Genomic DNA, 18,193 nt, shown 5'->3' on the forward strand with positions numbered 1-18,193 from the left:
ACAGACGTTTGTTCATGTTCAATATTGCTCGAGGTGGTTAATGCTCCTTTCGCTGGTTGCCAACCACCATTAAATAACAGCAAGAAGAAAATATTGATCTGCTTCTAATCAGTCTGAAGGTAAGTGTGTTTTCCACTTATTCGAGAGAAGTCCGAAATGTGTTCTTATTACTGTTTGTTTTGACTTTCAAGCTACCAGGATATTTTCATTCAAAGACAAAATGTAATAATATCTATGAATGTGGAGACTCAAAAGACTAGTTGGGTAATAGTTGCCAATGGATTTATGAGACTTGATAGAATCTTGGACGTTTGCAACAGGTGAATCGGTGAACTACCGAGGTTGCGCCCAAATGCTTAAAGCTGGTCAGTGTTTTCAGGTGTGCTTGTACTACCTGTACGGTGTGGGGTGCTGACTAAGTCATGTTAAACCCATTAAAGCGTCGAGCTCCAATATCTTTTCATTTTTGTGCACTGCTCTCTTGTCGGCACACATTTTCTGTTTATTGAAGCCTTTTGTGAATAATTTTGATCATGTAAAAACTGAGAATTGGTCCCTATTGACAATACTCTTATTTTTTGCATTGCATATGTCATTTAGGAAAGGTAATTGGTCACTGAACTTTTTGCAAATATGTGTATTTCGGAAATTTATATTGTTCAGTTTGCATGTTAAAAGCCACAAACATGTAGCTAACTATAGGCTTTCTTGTGGAACTGAGAACTGTCCTGCCGCTTTCAGAACATTTTCTAACCTTCATTCACATATGCCTAGGAATCACAGAACAAGAAGGGAGACCACTAAGGAGGAGTTTTATAAGTTCACTGGTGACCTCAGCTGTCAAGTTCCTGGATGTGGGTATGCTGCACAAAACTTCACAACTCTTTGTGCCCCTCTCAGATTTCATATCAAAGATGGGGGGAAAGTATTATGTCCATTTGAAGGTTGCTCTAAATACTTCAGTGTCCGAACATCATTTTCCAGCCATATTTCTTGAAAACATAAGTAGACAGTTCAGCAGTCAAGGCAACAAGAAATTGGGGGATTTGCCATAATACAAGGACAGGACACAGTTAATCTATTAGCAGACAGTTGACTTTGTGTCATTTAAAAATGCAGGCTAAAATGCTCTTGCCAACCAGCACCATACAGAGCATCATAGAGGAATTTCAGGATCTTTGCAGCTGTAACAAAAGTAGACACTGAATCCAGGGTTGGGAAGGTTACTTTTAAAATGTATTCCATTACAGAATACAGAATACATGCCCCAAAATGTATTCTGTAACGTATTCCGTTACGTTACTCGATGACAGTAACGTATTCTGAATACTTTGGATTACTTAATATATTATCATGCTTTTTACAACAACGTGAATGTACTATTGCTGTGTGATTTATTACTATTACTGAAGGTCCGCGTCTCCGAACTGTAGTAAAGGGACCTCTGACTAATACGGCGGGGTCCCTGTCAGCTTGTAGCCGAAAACTAGCTTTACTTTGTTGTGTGGGTCAACTTTTCTTGCGAGAGACAAAGAGAGGCGTTGAAAGTCTGCTCCAACGGAACTTATTGTTTCCGGAGGAAAACACGAACACGGTGTACAGTCGAGTCTTAATAGCTTACTTACAACTGGGCTCGTCAGGCACTCTTCTTGGCTGCAGTGGTTATTATTATATTTACATGCTTCCAGCTCCCGTTTTTCCTCGATGACAACTCGTACCTTTCCACTCCCCTTTTTCTCCCTCCTCGCGCTCACAGACACATAACGTGTATGGCAGTCCATTCTCCCTGCAACACGGACTACACTGCCCATGATGCTACATTCTTTAGAGCTATGCTTGTAGCATTCTGCCTGTTAGCTTAGCACAACAACAACAACAACAACGAAAAGGCGCTCTGTCACCCAGGAAACCCACAGTCGCAGAGAGAGAGAGAGAGCGTCGCTGTCACGGCTGGCGGCGTGAGCCGTGTGGTGTAGGAGGAAAAGGACCCAAAATGCAGGCAGTTGACTGGTGATGAGAATGAAGTTTTATTTGCAGAAGTGGAGCGACTGAACAGGTAGTGAGACAAGACGAATGACTGAAAAAACCTAGACTGGGAAAACTAAATAACAAACCTAAGCATGAAACGGGGAGCGGAGAATGCAGAGAGACGTAGTTACACCGAGAAACACAGACGATCCGACGATGAACAGAAGCCAACACACACTATAAATACACACTAGGTAATGAGGAGATGACATGCAGGGGTGGACACAGCTGATACTAATGGACATGATGAGAGGCAGACCTACAAAGTAAAACCGGAAACACCCAGACTGTTTTGCAACAAAAACACAGGGACCTGAACGGAGCACAGAGGGGAGACACAGGTAGGGATAATAAACACGACAACCAACCCAAAGAATTAATACAGAATCAGAATAAACACCAAACACAAGATGAACCCAAAAAGAAACACAAAACGCTGGGTCAACGACCCAGGATCATGACAGTACCCCCCCTCAAGGGCGGGCCCCAGACTGCCCAACAGAAGCACAAAAAACGGCCAAAAACAGAAAACAACCCAACCAGGGCGGGCGGCGGGGGACCAGGAAGGAGGGACAGAGCCCAGAAAGACCCAGAAGGTCAAGTTCAGGGGGCCGACCCGGAGGCCGACAGCGCAGGAGGCCAAAACAGTTCGGTTCTGGGGGCCGACCGTGTGGACGGCAACTGCGGCGACGGGCAAACAGTTCCGGGGGCCGGCCACGCGGAAGGCAGTGGCGGCGACAGAGCAGATCCGGGGGCCGGCCACGCGGAAGGCAGTGGCGGCGTTCAGGGGGTGCTCAGGAGGGCGTCCACGGTGGCGGAGATGCCCAACAAGCGGCCCGGCAGATGACAGACGATGAGGAGGCGGTAGTAGGGGACCTGAAGGCTGCGTGGCCCCTGCAGCCCCAGGCGAAGCGGAGGCTGGACCAGACGAGGCGGAAGCGGAGGCTGGACCAGGCGAGGCTGATGAGGATGATGAGGATGCGGAGGCTGGACCTGATGAGGATGATGAGGATGCGGAGGCTGGACCAGGCGAGGCTGAAGCAGAAGCTGGACCAGGCGAGGCTGAAGCAGAAGCAGAAGCTGGACCAGGCGAGGCTGAAGCAGAAGCAGAAGCTGGACCAGGCGAGGCAGCAGCTGATGAGGAGGCTGAAGCTGGACCAGGCGAAGCAGCTGATGAGGATACTGAAGCAGAAGCCGGACCAGGCGATGCTGATGAGGGTGCTGGAGCCGGACCAGGCGATGCTGATGAGGGTGCTGGAGCCGGACCAGGCGATGCTGCTGAGGGTGCTGGAGCCGGACCAGGCGATGCTGATGAGGGTGCTGGAGACACGGAGGCTGGACCAGACGAGGATGAAGCGGAGGCTGGACCAGACGAGGATGAAGCAGTGGCTGGACCAGACGAGGATGAAGCAGTGGCTGGACCAGGCGAAGCGGATGAAGCCAAAGCAGACGCTGGACCAGGCGAGGAGGATGCTGAAGCAGATGCCGGACCAGGCGAAGCTGATGACACTGATGAGGAGGCCGGACCAGGCGGAGCTGATGAAGCTGAAGCTGGACCAGGCGACGGCGAAGCTGATGAAGCTGAAGCTGGACCAGGCGACGGTGTGGGTGAAGACAGGGAGGCTGGACCAGGCGACGGTGTGGGTGAAGACAGAGAGGCTGGACCAGGCGACGGTGTGGGTGAAGACAGAGAGGCTGCAGCTGGCGAGGATGATGAGGCTGCAGCAGGCGACGGCGTGGAAGCCGGAGACTGTAGCGCTGCAGGCGTGGAAGAAGCTGCTGCTGCCCGCGACGTGGATGAAGCTGCAGCTGGCGAGGATGATGAGGCTGCAGCTGGCGGCTGGACGGGCTCCTCAGGCCCTCCAGCTGACGAGGCAGGACGCTGGACGGGCCCCTCGGGCCCCCCAGCTGACGAGTCTTGGGGCTGGACGGGCTCCTCGGGCCCCCCAGCTGACGAGTCTTGGGGCTGGACGGGCTCCTCGGGCCGCCCAGCTGACGAGGCAGGACGCTGGACGGGCTCCTCGGGCCCCCCAGCTGACGAGGCAGGACGCTGGACGGGCTCCTCCGGCCCCCCAGAAAAAACAGTCTCAGAACCAGTGGGCACTGGAGCCCCTGGCACACACAGAACAGAACCAGCAGGTGCGGAGACCTCTGGCAGAGACGGAACAGAACCAGCAGGCCCACGGGCCTCTGGCAGGAACGCAACAGAACCAGCAGGCCCACGGGCCTCTGGCAGGAACGCAACAGAACCAGCAGGCACAAGGGCCTCTGGCAGGAGCGCAACAGAACCAGCAGGCACACGGGCCTCTGGCAGGGACGCAACAGAACCAGCAGGCACACGGGCCTCTGGCAAACATAAAGCAGACTGCAGCTGCACTGAGCAGTGACTCAGCTCAGGCAGCGACAGTCCGGTGCAGTCCTCAGCTGGCTTCTTAACCTCCAGGGGTCCAGAGTCAGCTGGGGGCCGAAACCCAGCCTCTGGGGAGGCCCTGGAGTGTGGCTCAGTCTCAGAACTGGCCAGCTCTTGAGGAATGTTTCCATTGTTATTGGGTTTGTCTCTCTGCTTAGAGTAAGAAGTTGTTGAACTGTCCGTTATGGGTTGGCTTGCATGTACAGGAGGAGTAGGTGAAGGTGATGGCTGAACAGGTGGTGGAACTAATAGCTGACCTGCAACCTTAGCTGGTAACTGAGCTAAGGGCAAGTGAGCAGCTGATGCTGGAGACTGAGCTAACGGCTGTGCTAACAGTGGGAAAGGCGACTGCTCCTGAACGACCTGCCCTGGCTCCTTAACCTCCAGGGGTCCAGAATCAGCTGAGGAAGGTGGCTCAGCTTCTGGGGAGGCCCCGGAGGGGGTCGCAGTCCCTTGAAAAACAGGGCTAGCATCTCCAATCCTGGAGTCAGTATTAACCGTACCCTTTAAAGCATCCCTGGATTCAGAGGGTGCATGAAGAGAGCCCCTTAAATCCCTGGGACTGGAAAAAATGGTCTCTGAAACCACAGTCTTTAATTTTGCCGCTTCAGCATTAACTGAGACAGTGATATCTGATCCTGAGCCCATAGAAACTTTGGATTCAGTCTCTGGGGTAACACTTTACAGTTCGGAGAAAGCAGAAAGACAGTCTTTACCACTCACCACAGCTGGCTGTGTCATAATCTCAGAGTCCAGCTGAGGAGAGGAGCGCTGGCGGCGCATACGCCGTTTCTTGCGGGAGGAGGAGGCGGAGAAGACGACAGAGGAGGCTAGTGGTGATGGGGAAAAGGAAGCTGGCTCCTCATCGTCTGACCACATAGCCGCGAGGAAAGAGGCAGGTGTGTAGTGATCAGAGCGGGACGCGGAGGCTGAAGAATTCCTTGGCACCGGCACGGAAACAGCTCTCCGCGGTAAAGTCTGCTGCTGCGTTGCAGAGATCTCCATCGGCTGCGACTGCAGCGAGGCCTTCCGGGAATCGACGCGCTCTGACCGCTCCCGAGCCCGCCACGCCTCCTGGCCTCGGCTTAATTCTCCCATGAAATCTCCATAGCAGGAAAGCTTCGACGATCGCCTTAATAGCGTTTAGTCCAACAGAAATTGTCCGTGGGTCCGTGGCGCGGGTTATTCGGCTCATCAGACACTGTACGCGGAGAATATCTTCCTCACGGGCGGAGCCTGCGGGGTCCATAGTATGGTCGGATCGTGCTGTCACGGCTGGCGGCGTGAGCCGTGTGGTGTAGGAGGAAAAGGACCCAAAATGCAGGCAGTTGACTGGTGATGAGAATGAAGTTTTATTTGCAGAAGTGGAGCGACTGAACAGGTAGTGAGACAAGACGAATGACTGAAAAAACCTAGACTGGGAAAACTAAATAACAAACCTAAGCATGAAACGGGGAGCGGAGAATGCAGAGAGACGTAGTTACACCGAGAAACACAGACGATCCGACGATGAACAGAAGCCAACACACACTATAAATACACACTAGGTAATGAGGAGATGACATGCAGGGGTGGACACAGCTGATACTAATGGACATGATGAGAGGCAGACCTACAAAGTAAAACCGGAAACACCCAGACTGTTTTGCAACAAAAACACAGGGACCTGAACGGAGCACAGAGGGGAGACACAGGTGGGGATAATAAACACGACAACCAACCCAAAGAATTAATACAGAATCAGAATAAACACCAAACACAAGATGAACCCAAAAAGAAACACAAAACGCTGGGTCAACGACCCAGGATCATGACAGTCGCCCTGTAACCATGGCAACCGTAACGCTGCCGCCTGGAACAACAGAACGTAGCTGTCAAACAAAACCAAACAGTCCTGACCCACGACAAAATGAAACAGGAAAGTACCGCAGGAATTGTGACAAACTGTAAAATATACAGTATTTTACGATGTATTTTTCAACTACAGTTTGTAGTTCTTTTGCAGTCCTGGGATTGCTTTTCATCTTCAGACAAGGTCCCCAAAACTGCCTTTCTGTTAGTACTCAATCCTAATTGCAGGGTTCATCTTTTAGTGAGGACATATTTGTTGAAATAGCCATATAAAGTTGCTTTTCCAATGATCTCTCTCTCTCTTTTTTTTTTAGATGGCAGACCAAAGAATTTGAATGACACGATTACTCTGGAGCTTGGGAAAGATTTCCACTCCAACTGTCGCATACAGTCACAAGAGGAGACAGAGGTCATCGAGAGGACAGAAGTATGGTTAGAATTGTTGTGGAGGCCATGCAAGTTAACTGCAGAAACCCTAAACGTGCGTCTTGTGAAGAGGTTGCTAAGATCATTGTAAACAGATACCCTCAAACATCTGCAGATTTTACTGAAAAGGGAGAAAGACTGGGTTGTGGACATTATTCACTACTAAGAAGCATTAAATCTAGAGTTGAACATGTTAATCGAGATAATACAACACATAGACTTCGTCAAACAAAGAGAACCAGGAATGAGGAAGACTGCAGTCCCAACAGTAATGCAAACTCACATAAAAAAGTTAGATGCCTTGTTGATAGCTATGGTTGTATAAATTGGCAGCCAGTTGAACTTCCTGAGGGGGAAACGCCAGCTTCTTTAGAGGAAAAGAAACACATCCTGTTAACAATTTTTAATTCAGAAGGACCTGGAGTTGTGGAGAGAGCTGATGTGGATGACTTCATGTGCCTCACATATATTTCTCAGCGGCAGCTTATCAACAGTAGCTGAAATTCAGGAGCAGTGGCCTGTCTTGTTTACTCAGAAAGGTCTTTTTCGAACCACTTTTACAAACTCACAGGCATTGATATCAGTGAGCGCTTAGGTCAGGCCCTCATAACCAAAGGCAGAAGGATTGTTAACTATTTCTCCACCCAGAAGCTCAAATGGAAGCTTGGTATAAGGACACTCATCCAGCAGATAGAAAGTGAGGGAGTTTTGACCAACAACAAGGTTGGCACAGCAGCCATACTTCTCATGATGAAGTATTACAAGGAAGATGAAGACTCCCTCTTTGTCTTAGCAGATGTAAGCTTCTTTCATACAGCTCTATGATTAATGCTGTTGCTTGCTGTCCTGTTATATTTTTTTATTTGTTACATAAAATGTCCTGGTCTTTTATCTGGCAGGAAACTTCTACCAGGATGTCCCTTGAAGCAGAGAGCAACCTGCCCATCACCCCAAGGCTGATTATGCTTGGTAAGAAGTCATTCATGAAATAGAGCTGATTAGACCATATTAGAATTTCTGTTTGGCACAGGAGCTTTTCATGGACACAGGTATCCAGTCTCTGTTTTGTTAGCTCAAATTTCCTTTATAAACCAAGGTTGTTGGACAAGTGTCTCAGTGAATCCAGCAAAGTAACAATATCAAATTTCACATTACATATTACTGATCAACATGGTAGTCTAGCTACACCAACAGCAGAAATACTGAAGTCAATTCTGTAAAGTTTAACAGCAGCACAAACTATAAACTCCAAAATAACCATACAGTTGATTCATCTCCGGTAATTTAACTGGGCTGACTCTTTGTTAGGTGTGTTTAATGTGCAGAATAATTCCCAATTATGTACAATTATAATATGTTAAAATGGACTTGTGTACATAAGGCCATTAATAATCAGTGTTGGTCAAGTTACTTGAAAAAAGTAATCAGTAACTAATTACCGATTACTTCCCCAAAAAAGTAAGCCCGTTACTTTACTCATTACTTATTTTCAAAGTAATTAATTACTTAGTTACTTTTTAAAAACACGATTTACAACCTGGAAGAAATTTGTTTAACATTTAAACTTATTTTCTACACATTCCAGCACATAAAATAAATATATATTTTTGTGTTTACACTCAGTCTTTCAAATAGATGCAAGTAAAACACAGCAGAAAATAAATAACATCAAAGACTAGCGGTCCTGTTGCTCTATTTTTACCTGTAAAGCAGGAGTGGGGTAGGCGGAGGTTTACCCTGGTGCAGGTGTGCAGCGGTCAGTGGAAGAATCCACAAGTTTCTCTGTGAGTTTCCCATTACGTCGTAGCTACTCGGTGCTTGCTTGGAAGTTTAGGGTTTTTTCGGTGTAAAAAGAAGTTTTCTTCCCACGCACAACGGACACTAATGTTTTTGTCAGTTTTTATGGAATCAAATTCAGAGTAAGGTCAGTGCTTCCACGCTTTAAACGCTGCACGCTCATACTCTCTCCCGCACTCGATATTTGATCCATTGTTGATCTGCACACAGCTGTTGTCACGAACGTCGCACTCGCTTACGTCACTGTCATGAGACATTCTCGCAAAATCACAGTTTTAGTAACATAGTAACGCAGCATTCCTACGGGAAAGTAATGGTAATCTAATTACAGTTTTTGCAATAGTAATCCCTTACTTTACTCGTTACCTGAAAAAAGTAATCAGATTACAGTAACGCGTTACTGCCCATCTCTGTTAATAATTAACTGTATACTTTGCTTTATGACTATCTAGACAGTGTGAAGAAGTGAAGTATTGAAATTATTTTATGTTGCATAATGACAACATGTTGCCCTATACATTTAAGGACAAAGTTCAATGACCGCCACCTGCTGGATGGTGAGTGCAGAGGGGCGTGTAATTGTTGAGCTGGACAAAGAGAACACCTTTGCTGATGCGATGTCAGTCTTCTTTGGTTCATTCTATGTATTGAACCTTAAATACCAGGAGTCAGCGTGTGCAAGTTTTTTTGTAAGGATAAACCCTGAAGAGGGAACAAAATGTACCTCCAAGGTTGGGACAAGCAGAAATACTGGGACCGCTGTGAAGCGATTAACCCTCATGTCACAACTTTCCTCCAGCGGCTTACTGAATTTGAGTGGAGATCTTCAAATTAGATAACTGTTTTTGCCATTTTTAGTGAATTTCTTGTATAATTTAAGTAACCAAGTGTTGTTACCTGTGTTTCTGTCACAGTCTGACGAGGGCAGACTGTAGGGGTTGACAAAAGGACCCAAAACGCAGACTCCAAGGAACAGGGAACAGAACTTGAAATGTTAACAAAAAGTTTAATATGACTGGTAAAAAAGGTACAAACAAAGGGCAAGGCAAACTGAAGCAAAATTAACACACTGGGGCGGCTTGGCTTGTGGCTGGCGGTGATGTGGACGAGACCTGTTGGGCAGCTTGGCTGGCGGCGACATGGGCATGGACGAGACCTGTCGGGCGGCTTGGCTGGCGGTCGATGGCGGCGTGGGCCTGCACGAAGGCCCTCGGGTGGCTTGGCTGGTGGTCGATGGCGTAGACAAGACCTCTCAGATGGCTTGGCAGGTGGTCGACGGTAGTGTGGATGTGATATTTGAGGACTTCTCCGCCGCAGTCCTGAAGAAACGCCAGGGATTCTAACAGGGAGATGGGTATCCCCTTCGCGATGATGTACCCGACTAGCCCCAGTATCAAGCTGAATGGTCAGGAAAAATCTTTTAGATCCCCCAAAGCGGGCTCAGCTTACCTGGATAAAGTGCCTCAAGTTGCGGGGTCACGCTCACCCTCAGTGGCCCCAGCGGACTGTTGATCTGCGCTTTAATCCCATACGTGTCATGTGTCGGCTGTATGCAGGTGGGAATGGTGGGCACAAAGTGCAGACTCACGGCAGGCAAAAACTGCATTCAAAACTCAGCTTTTATTGCTGGATGGCGAAACATAACAAAACCACAAAAACACAAAATAAAATTACACAGGCAGAACACACAGCGTGGGATGATTGTAGATGGCGACACAGACCAATGAAAACACAGGGCTTAAATACACAGAGGGAGCAATCAGGGAATGAGAGAAAGGAGGGAAGCACAGCAAAGACAAATCAGGCCTAACGAGCCAGGGAAAGCAAAACCAGACACATTAACATAAGACATGGACCATCAAAGTAAAACAGGAAACATAACACAGAGAAGCAGACCAAAACAAACTAAAAACAAGGAGCCAGACTTAAAAAATGGGGAACAAGAGTCCAAAACAGAGTGTCTAGAACAGCACTGAGGCCAAGGAAACAGTTCAAAATTAAACAAACAAAAAGGTCCATGAAAGGCGCAGGGGCAGGGCTCTAGAGTGCGACCAATTTGTGACCAAATGGTGCAGTTTCCCCCTCCAGGGGCAAGGGTACCTAGACCTGGGGTATAATTCAATTCAATTCAATTTTATTTATATAGCGCCAAATCACAACAAAAGTCCCCTCAAGGCGCTTCATAGATACAGAGAAAAACCCAACAATCATATGACCCCCTATGAGCAAGCACTTTGGCGACAGTGGGAAGGAAAAACTCCCTTTTAACAGGAAGAAACCTCCAGCAGAACCAGGCTCAGGGAGGGGCGGGGCCATCTGCTGTGACCGGTTGGGGAGACAGAAGGAAGACAGGATAAAGACATGCTGTGGAAGAGAGACAGAGGTTAATAACAGATATGATTCAATGCAGAGAGGTCTGTTAACACATAGTGAGTGAGAAAGGTGACTGGAAAGGAAAAACTCAATGCATCATGGGAATCCCCCGGCAGCCTACGTCTATTGCAACATAACTAAGGGAGGATTCAGGGTCACCTGGTCCAGCCCTAACTATATGCTTTAGCAAAAAGGAAAGTTTGAAGCCTAATCTTGAAAGTAGAGATAGTGTCTGTCTCCCGAATCCAAACTGGAAGCTGGTTCCACAGAAGAGGGGCCTGAAAACTGAAGGCTCTGCCTCCCATTCTACTTTTAAATACTCTAGGAACAACAAGTAGGCCTGCAGAGCAAGAGTGAAGAGCTCTAATAGGGTGATATGGTACTACAAGGTCATTAAAATAAGATGGGGCCTGATTATTTAAGACCTTGTATGTGAGCAGCAGGATTTTGAATTCTGGATTTAACAGGAAGCCAAAACAGGAGAAATATCCTCTCTCTTTCTAGTCCCTGTCAGGACTCTTGCTGCAGCATTTTGGATTAGCTGAAGGCTTTTCAGCGAGTTTTTGGACATCCTGATAATAATGAATTACAGTCGTCCAGCCTGGAAGTAATAAATGCATGAACTAGTTTTTCAGCATCACTCTGAGACAGGATATTTCTAACTTTAGAGATGTTGCACAAATGGAAGAACGCAGTCTTACATATTTGTTTAATATGTGCATTGAAGGACATGTCCTGGTCAAAAATGACTCCAAGGTTCCTCACAGCGTTACTGGAGGCCAAGGTAATGCCATCCAGAGTAAGAATCTGGTTAGATACCATATTTCTAATCTTTTCAGGGCCGAGTACAATAACCTCAGTTTGATCTGAATTAAGAAGCAGAAAGTTAGCGGCCATCCAGGTCTTTATGTCTTTAAGACATTCCTGCAGTTTAACTAATTGGCGCTGTCACTTGGTGTTTGCTCGCTCTCCGGTAGAGTATCACTTCCTGTTCCTGCTCAAACACAGTGGTGTTTCTGAGTAGCTTATTTGCTTAGCAATTTAATTAACAACTTTTAAATACATTCTTCTTTCATAGTATAATCTTCACATGCTTCATCTGAAGCACACTTTCTGTGTACTCACTACCTAATTTATAGCCAAAGTATTCACTCACTGTCTCTGTACTGTTTCGCTAGCTTAGCTTAGCTCGTAGCCGACTCGTTAGCACCATGGCTACTTCACCTGTCCCTCCTGCACTTTCTTGCTCATTGTGTCAGATGTTTAGTTACTCCTCGGCCTCCTTTAGCGGTAATGATATCTGTAACAAATGTAGCATATTTGCAGCTCTGGAGGCCAGGATTACTGAATTGGAAACTCGGCTTCGCACCCTTCATTCACCCGTAGCTAGCCAGGCCCCTGTAGCTGGTGCAGCCGAAGATAGCATAGGCCCCGCTAGCTGTTCCCCGGCAGACCCCAAGCAGCTGGGGAAAGAGGGCGGCTGGGTCACTGTGAGGAGGAAGCATAGTCCTAAACAGAAGCCCCAGGTACACCACCAACCCGTTCATGTGTCTAACCGTTTTTCCCCACTCGGCGACACACCCGCCGGGGGTCAAACTCTGGTAATTGGTGATTCTGTTCTCAGACATGTGAAGCTAGAGACACCGGCAACCATAGTCAATTGTCTCCCAGGGGCCAGAGCAGGCGACATTGAAGGAAATTTAAAACTGCTGGCTAAGGGTAAACGTAAATTCAGTAAAATCATAATTCACGTCGGCAGTAATGACACCCGGTTACGCCAATCAGAGGTCACTAAAATCAATATTGAATCGGTGTGCAACTTTGCCAAAACAGTGTTGGACTCTATAGTTTTCTCTGGTCCCCTCCCCAATCAGACCAGGAGTGACATGTTTAGCCGCATGTTCTCCTTAAATTGCTGGCTGTCTGAGTGGTGTCCCAGAAACGATGTGGGCTTCATACATAATTGGCAAACCTTCTGGAGGAAACCTGGTCTTGTTAGGAGAGACGGCATCCATCCCACTTTGGATGGAGCAGCTCTCATTTCTAGAAATATGGACAAATTTATTAAACCCCCCAAAATATGACTATCCAGAGTTGGGACCAGGAAGCAGAGTTGCAGTCCTACACGCCTCTCTGCAGCTTCTCTCCTCCTGCTAACCCCCCAAAAACCCATCTCCATAGAGACTGTGTCAGCTTCCAAAAAGACAAAAAACAAACTAAAAACCAGCAACAAACAACTTAAACATAAACAATTACAAAGAAAGAGCAATACAGTATCCACATCTGAACCAAAGAGTAAAACAGTGAAATGTGGATTATTAAATATTAGGTCTCTCTCCTCCAAGTCTCTGTTATTACATGACTTAATAATTGATCAACAAATTGATTTATTCCGCCTTACAGAAACCTGGTTGCAGCAGGATGATTATGTTAGTTTAAATGAATCAACACCCCCGAGTCATTCTAACTACCAGAAACCTCGAAGCACAGGGCGAGGGGGCGGTGTGGCAGCAATTTTTCACACCAGCCTATTAATTAATGAAAGACCATGACAGACTTTTAATTCATTTGAAAGCTTGATGCTTCGCCTCGTCCACCCCAGCTGTGAAACTCAGAAACCAGTCTTACTTGTTATCATCTATCGTCCACCCGGGCCTTACACAGAGTTTCTGTCTGATTTCTCAGACTTTATATCTAATTTAGTTCTGAGCTCAGATAAAATCATTATTGTGGGTGATTTTAACATCCACGTAGATGCTAAAAATGACAGCCTCAACATGGCATTTAATCTGTTATTAGACTCAATTGGTTTCTCTCAAAATGTAAAAGAACCCACCCACCACTTTAATCACACTCTAGATCTTGTTTTAACATATGGCATAGAAACTGAACATTTAACAGTGTTTCCTGAAAACCCTCTCCTGTCTGATCATTTCCTGATAACATTTACATTTACAATAATTGATTACACAGCGGTGGAGAGTAGACTTTATCACAGTAGATGTCTTTCTGAAAGCGCTGTAACTAAGTTTAAGAATATAATCCACCCACTGTTATCATCTTCAATGCCCTGTACCAGGTCTCTAATCAGAAGTACCTGACTCCGTGGTATAATTCTCAAACACGTAGCCTAAAGCAGATGCTGCTTTATAAGAAAGCCCTCCACAAAGCCAGAACATCTTACTATTCATCACTGATTGAAGAAAATAAGAACAACCCCAGGTTTCTCTTCAGCTCTGTAGCCAGGCTGACAAAAAGTCAGAGCTCTGTTGAGCCAACCATCCCTTTAACGTTAACTAGTAATGACTTCATGAACTTCTTCACAAATAAAATTTTTATCATTAGAGAAAAAATGACCAATAATCATCCCACAGATGTAATATTATCTACAGCTACTCTTAGTACCATTGATGTTAAGTTAGACTCTTTTTCTCCAATTGATCTTTCTGAGTTAACTTCAATAATTACTTCCTCCAAACCATCAACGTGTCTTTTAGACCCCATTCCTACAAAACTGCTCAAAGAAGTCCTGCCATTAATTAATGCTTCAATCTCAAATATGATCAACCTATCTCTAATAATCAGCTATGTACCACAGGCCTTCAAGCTAGCTGTAGTTAAACCTTTACTCAAAAAGCCATCTCTAGACCCAGCAGTCTTAGGTAATTATAGGCCAATCTCCAACCTTCCTTTCATATCAAAAATCCTTGAAAGAGTAGTTGTCAAACAGCTAACAGATCATCTGCAGAGGTTTATTTGAAGAGTTTCAGTCAGGTTTCAGAGCTCAGCACAGCACAGAAACAGCTTTAGTGAAGGTTACAAATGATCTTCTTATGGCCTCTGACAGTGGACTCATCTCTGTGCTTGTCCTGCTAGACCTCAGTGCAGCGTTCGATACTGTCGACCATAATATCCTATTAGAGCGATTACACCATGCTGTAGGTATTACAGGTACTGTGCTGCAGTGGTTTGTATCATATCTATCTAATAGACTCCAGTTTGTGCATGTAAATGGAGAGTCCTCTTCACACACTGAGGTTAATTATGGAGTTCCACAGGGTTCAGTGCTAGGACCAATTCTGTTTACATTATACATGCTTCCCTTAGGCAGCATCATTAGAAGACATAGCATACATTTACACTGCTATGCTGATGACACCCAGCTCTATCTGTCCATGAAGCCAGATAACACACACCAATTAGTTAAAACTGCAGGAATGTCTTAAAGACATAAAGACCTGGATGGCCGCTAACTTTTTGCTTCTTAATTCAGATCAAACTGAGGTTGTTGTACTCGGCCCTGAAAAGATTAGAAATATGGTATCTAACCAGATTCTTACTCTGGATGGCATTACCTTGGCCTCCAGTAACGCTGTGAGGAACCTTGGAGTCATTTTTGACCAGGACATGTCCTTCAACGCACATATTAAACAAATATGTAAGACTGCTTTCTTCCATTTGTGCAACATCTCTAAAATTAGAAATATCCTGTCTCAGAGTGATGCTGAAAAACTAGTTCATGCATTTATTACTTCCAGGCTGGACGACTGTAATTCATTATTATCAGGATGTCCAAAAAACTCACTGAAAAGCCTTCAGCTAATCCAAAATGCTGCAGCAAGAGTCCTGACAGGGACTAGAAAGAGAGAGCAGATTTCTCCTGTTTTGGCCTCCCTTCATTGGCTTCCTGTTAAATCCAGAATTTAATACAAAATCCTGCTCCTCACATACAAGGTCTTAAATAATCAGGCCCCATCTTATCTTAATGACCTTGTAGTACCATATCACCCTATTAGAGCACTCTCGCTCTGCAGGCCTACTTGTTGTTCCTAGAGTATTTAAAAGTAGAATGGGAGGCAGAGCCTTCAGTTTTCAGGCCCCTCTTCTGTGGAACCAGCTTCGAGTTTGGATTCGGGAGACAGACACTATCTCTACTTTCAAGATTAGGCTTCAAACTTTCCTTGTTGCTGAAGCATATAGTTAGGGCTGGACCAGGTGACCCTGAATCCTCCCACAACTCCAACATCATTGTGAAGTTTGCGGACGACACTACAGTGGTGGGTCTTATCACCAACAGTGATGAGACAGCTTACAGGGAGGAGGTCAGCGCCCTGACCCACTGGTGTCAAGACAACCATCTCACCCTCAACGTCGCAAAGACAAAGGAGTTGATAGTGGACTTCCGGAGGTGCAGAGAAGTACACACCCCCATCACCATCAACGGCGCTGCTGTGGAGAGAGTGAGCAGCTTCCGGTTCCTTGGTGTACATCTGGCTGAGGATCTTACGTGGTCAGTACACACAAACAAAACAGTGAAGAAGGCGCAGCAGCGCCTCTTCTTTCTCAGGAGACTGAAAAGATTCGGCATGAGCCCCCGCATCCTCAGGACCTTCTATCATTGTGCCATCGAGAGCATCCTCACTGGATGCATCACCACCTGGTATGGCAACAGCACCGCCTACAACTGCAAAGCTCTCCAGCGAGTAGTGCGGTGCTCTGAACGGATAATTGGAGGTGAGCTTCCCTCCCTCCAAGACATCTACAGGAAGCGGTGCCTGAGGAAAGCGGGGAGGATCATCAAGGACTCCAGTCACCCCAGCCATAAACTGTTCAGACTACTTCCATCAGGAAGGAGGTTCTGCAGCATCCGGTCCCGTACCAGCAGACTGAGAGACAGCTTCTTCCACCAGGCCATCAGACTGCTGAACACTTCATAGACACCTCAGCTTCACTACTGGAACTTTAACATTATGCACTCCATACTGTACAGTAATGCCACTGTTTTGCACATGTCTCACTCTGTATATTTTCTTTTATATATTTTATTTATTGTTTACTCTATTTAATTTGTAAAATATGTGTACACACACACACACACACACACACACACACACACACACACACACACACACACACGTAGAAAAATATTTAGTATACACATCCAGAAATGCATATACTATTATATATTGTACATATATTTATTAGTTTCAGATGTAGCCATTCTTGTATTTTGCTTGTTTACATTATTGTATTTTGCACAACTCTGTTGCTTGTGAAGCTCGCACACAAGAATTTCACTCGCATGTGCTGTACCAATGTACCTGCACATGTGATGTGACAATAAAAGTGATTTGATTTGATTTGATTTGATTTGATTTGATTTAGTTATGCTGCGATAGACGTCGGCTGCCGGGGGATTCCCATGATGCATTGAGTTTTTCCTTTCCAGTCACCTTTCTCACTCACTATGTGTTAACAGACCTCTCTGCATTGAATCATATCTGTTATTAACCTCTGTCTCTCTTCCACAGCATGTCTTTATCCTGTCTTCCTTCTCTCACCTCAGCCGGTTGCAGCAGATGGCCCCGCCCCTCCCTGAGCCTGGTTCTGCCGGAGGTTTCTTCCTGTTGAAAGAGAGTTTTTCCTTCCCACTGTCACCAAAGTGCTGCTCATAGGGGGTCATATGATTGTTGGGTTTTTCTCTGTATCTATGAAGCGCCTTGAGGCGACTTTTGTTGTGATTTGGCGCTATATAAATAAAATTGAATTGAATTGAATTGAACTAATTGGTGTGTCTTATCTGGCTTCATGGACAGATAGAGCTGGGTGTCATCTGCATAGCAGTGTAAATGTATGCTATGTCTTCTAATGATGCTGCCTAAGGGAAGCATGTATAATGTAAACAGAATTGGTCCTAGCACTGAACCCTGTGGAACTCCATAATTAACCTCAGTGTGTGAAGAGGACTCTCCATTTACATGCACAAACTGGAGTCTATTAGATAGATATGATACAAACCACTGCAGTGCAGTACCTGTAATACCTACAGCATGGTGTAATCGCTCTAATATGGTCGAATTGCACTTCATGTGGCCATCTGATGGAAAAGTCTGGTTTTGGTGGTTGGTCATAAGAGTGCCCTTCAGTTCCAATGGAAGAAACCCCCTGGACAATTTCATGCTCCCAGGTTTGTGGGAACAATTTGTGGATGGCCCCTTCTTGTCCTATGACTGCACACAGGTGCACAAAGAAAAATCTATGAAGATGTTATAGATGGGCGTCCAGGTACACACTGGCTCACTCCTTGGCGGCCGCTTATCGGGGCCTGGAGCCTGGGGCTCGCTCGGGCCACTTCGGAGGTGGGGTGCCCCCGGCCTCTCGGCCTGGGGCTCGGTCACTCAGGCACGGCTGGCTGCCGGTGGAGCTCACGGGCGCGTCACTGCAACTCCCCCCGGCTTCTGCTCCGCGGCTGCTGAGTGAGCCCTCATCTGGGACTCTCCTCAGCTCTTTCTGGGACAGTGGCGCGGC

At 46.3% G+C, this 18,193-nt stretch overlaps 1 pseudogene; it reads left to right on the forward strand.

Annotated features, from left to right (window-relative positions):
- Nucleotides 1-6,347: 6,347 nt before the first annotated feature.
- On the forward strand, nucleotides 6,348-9,855 carry LOC146669009 (uncharacterized; annotated as a pseudogene).
- The last annotated feature ends 8,338 nt before the right edge of the window (nucleotides 9,856-18,193 follow it).

Source organism: Rhamphochromis longiceps, linkage group LG5 (genome assembly GCF_057381845.1).
Source record: "Rhamphochromis longiceps isolate RC_006_pf linkage group LG5, R_longiceps_female_GT1.1, whole genome shotgun sequence".
NCBI lineage: Eukaryota > Metazoa > Chordata > Actinopteri > Cichliformes > Cichlidae > Rhamphochromis > Rhamphochromis longiceps.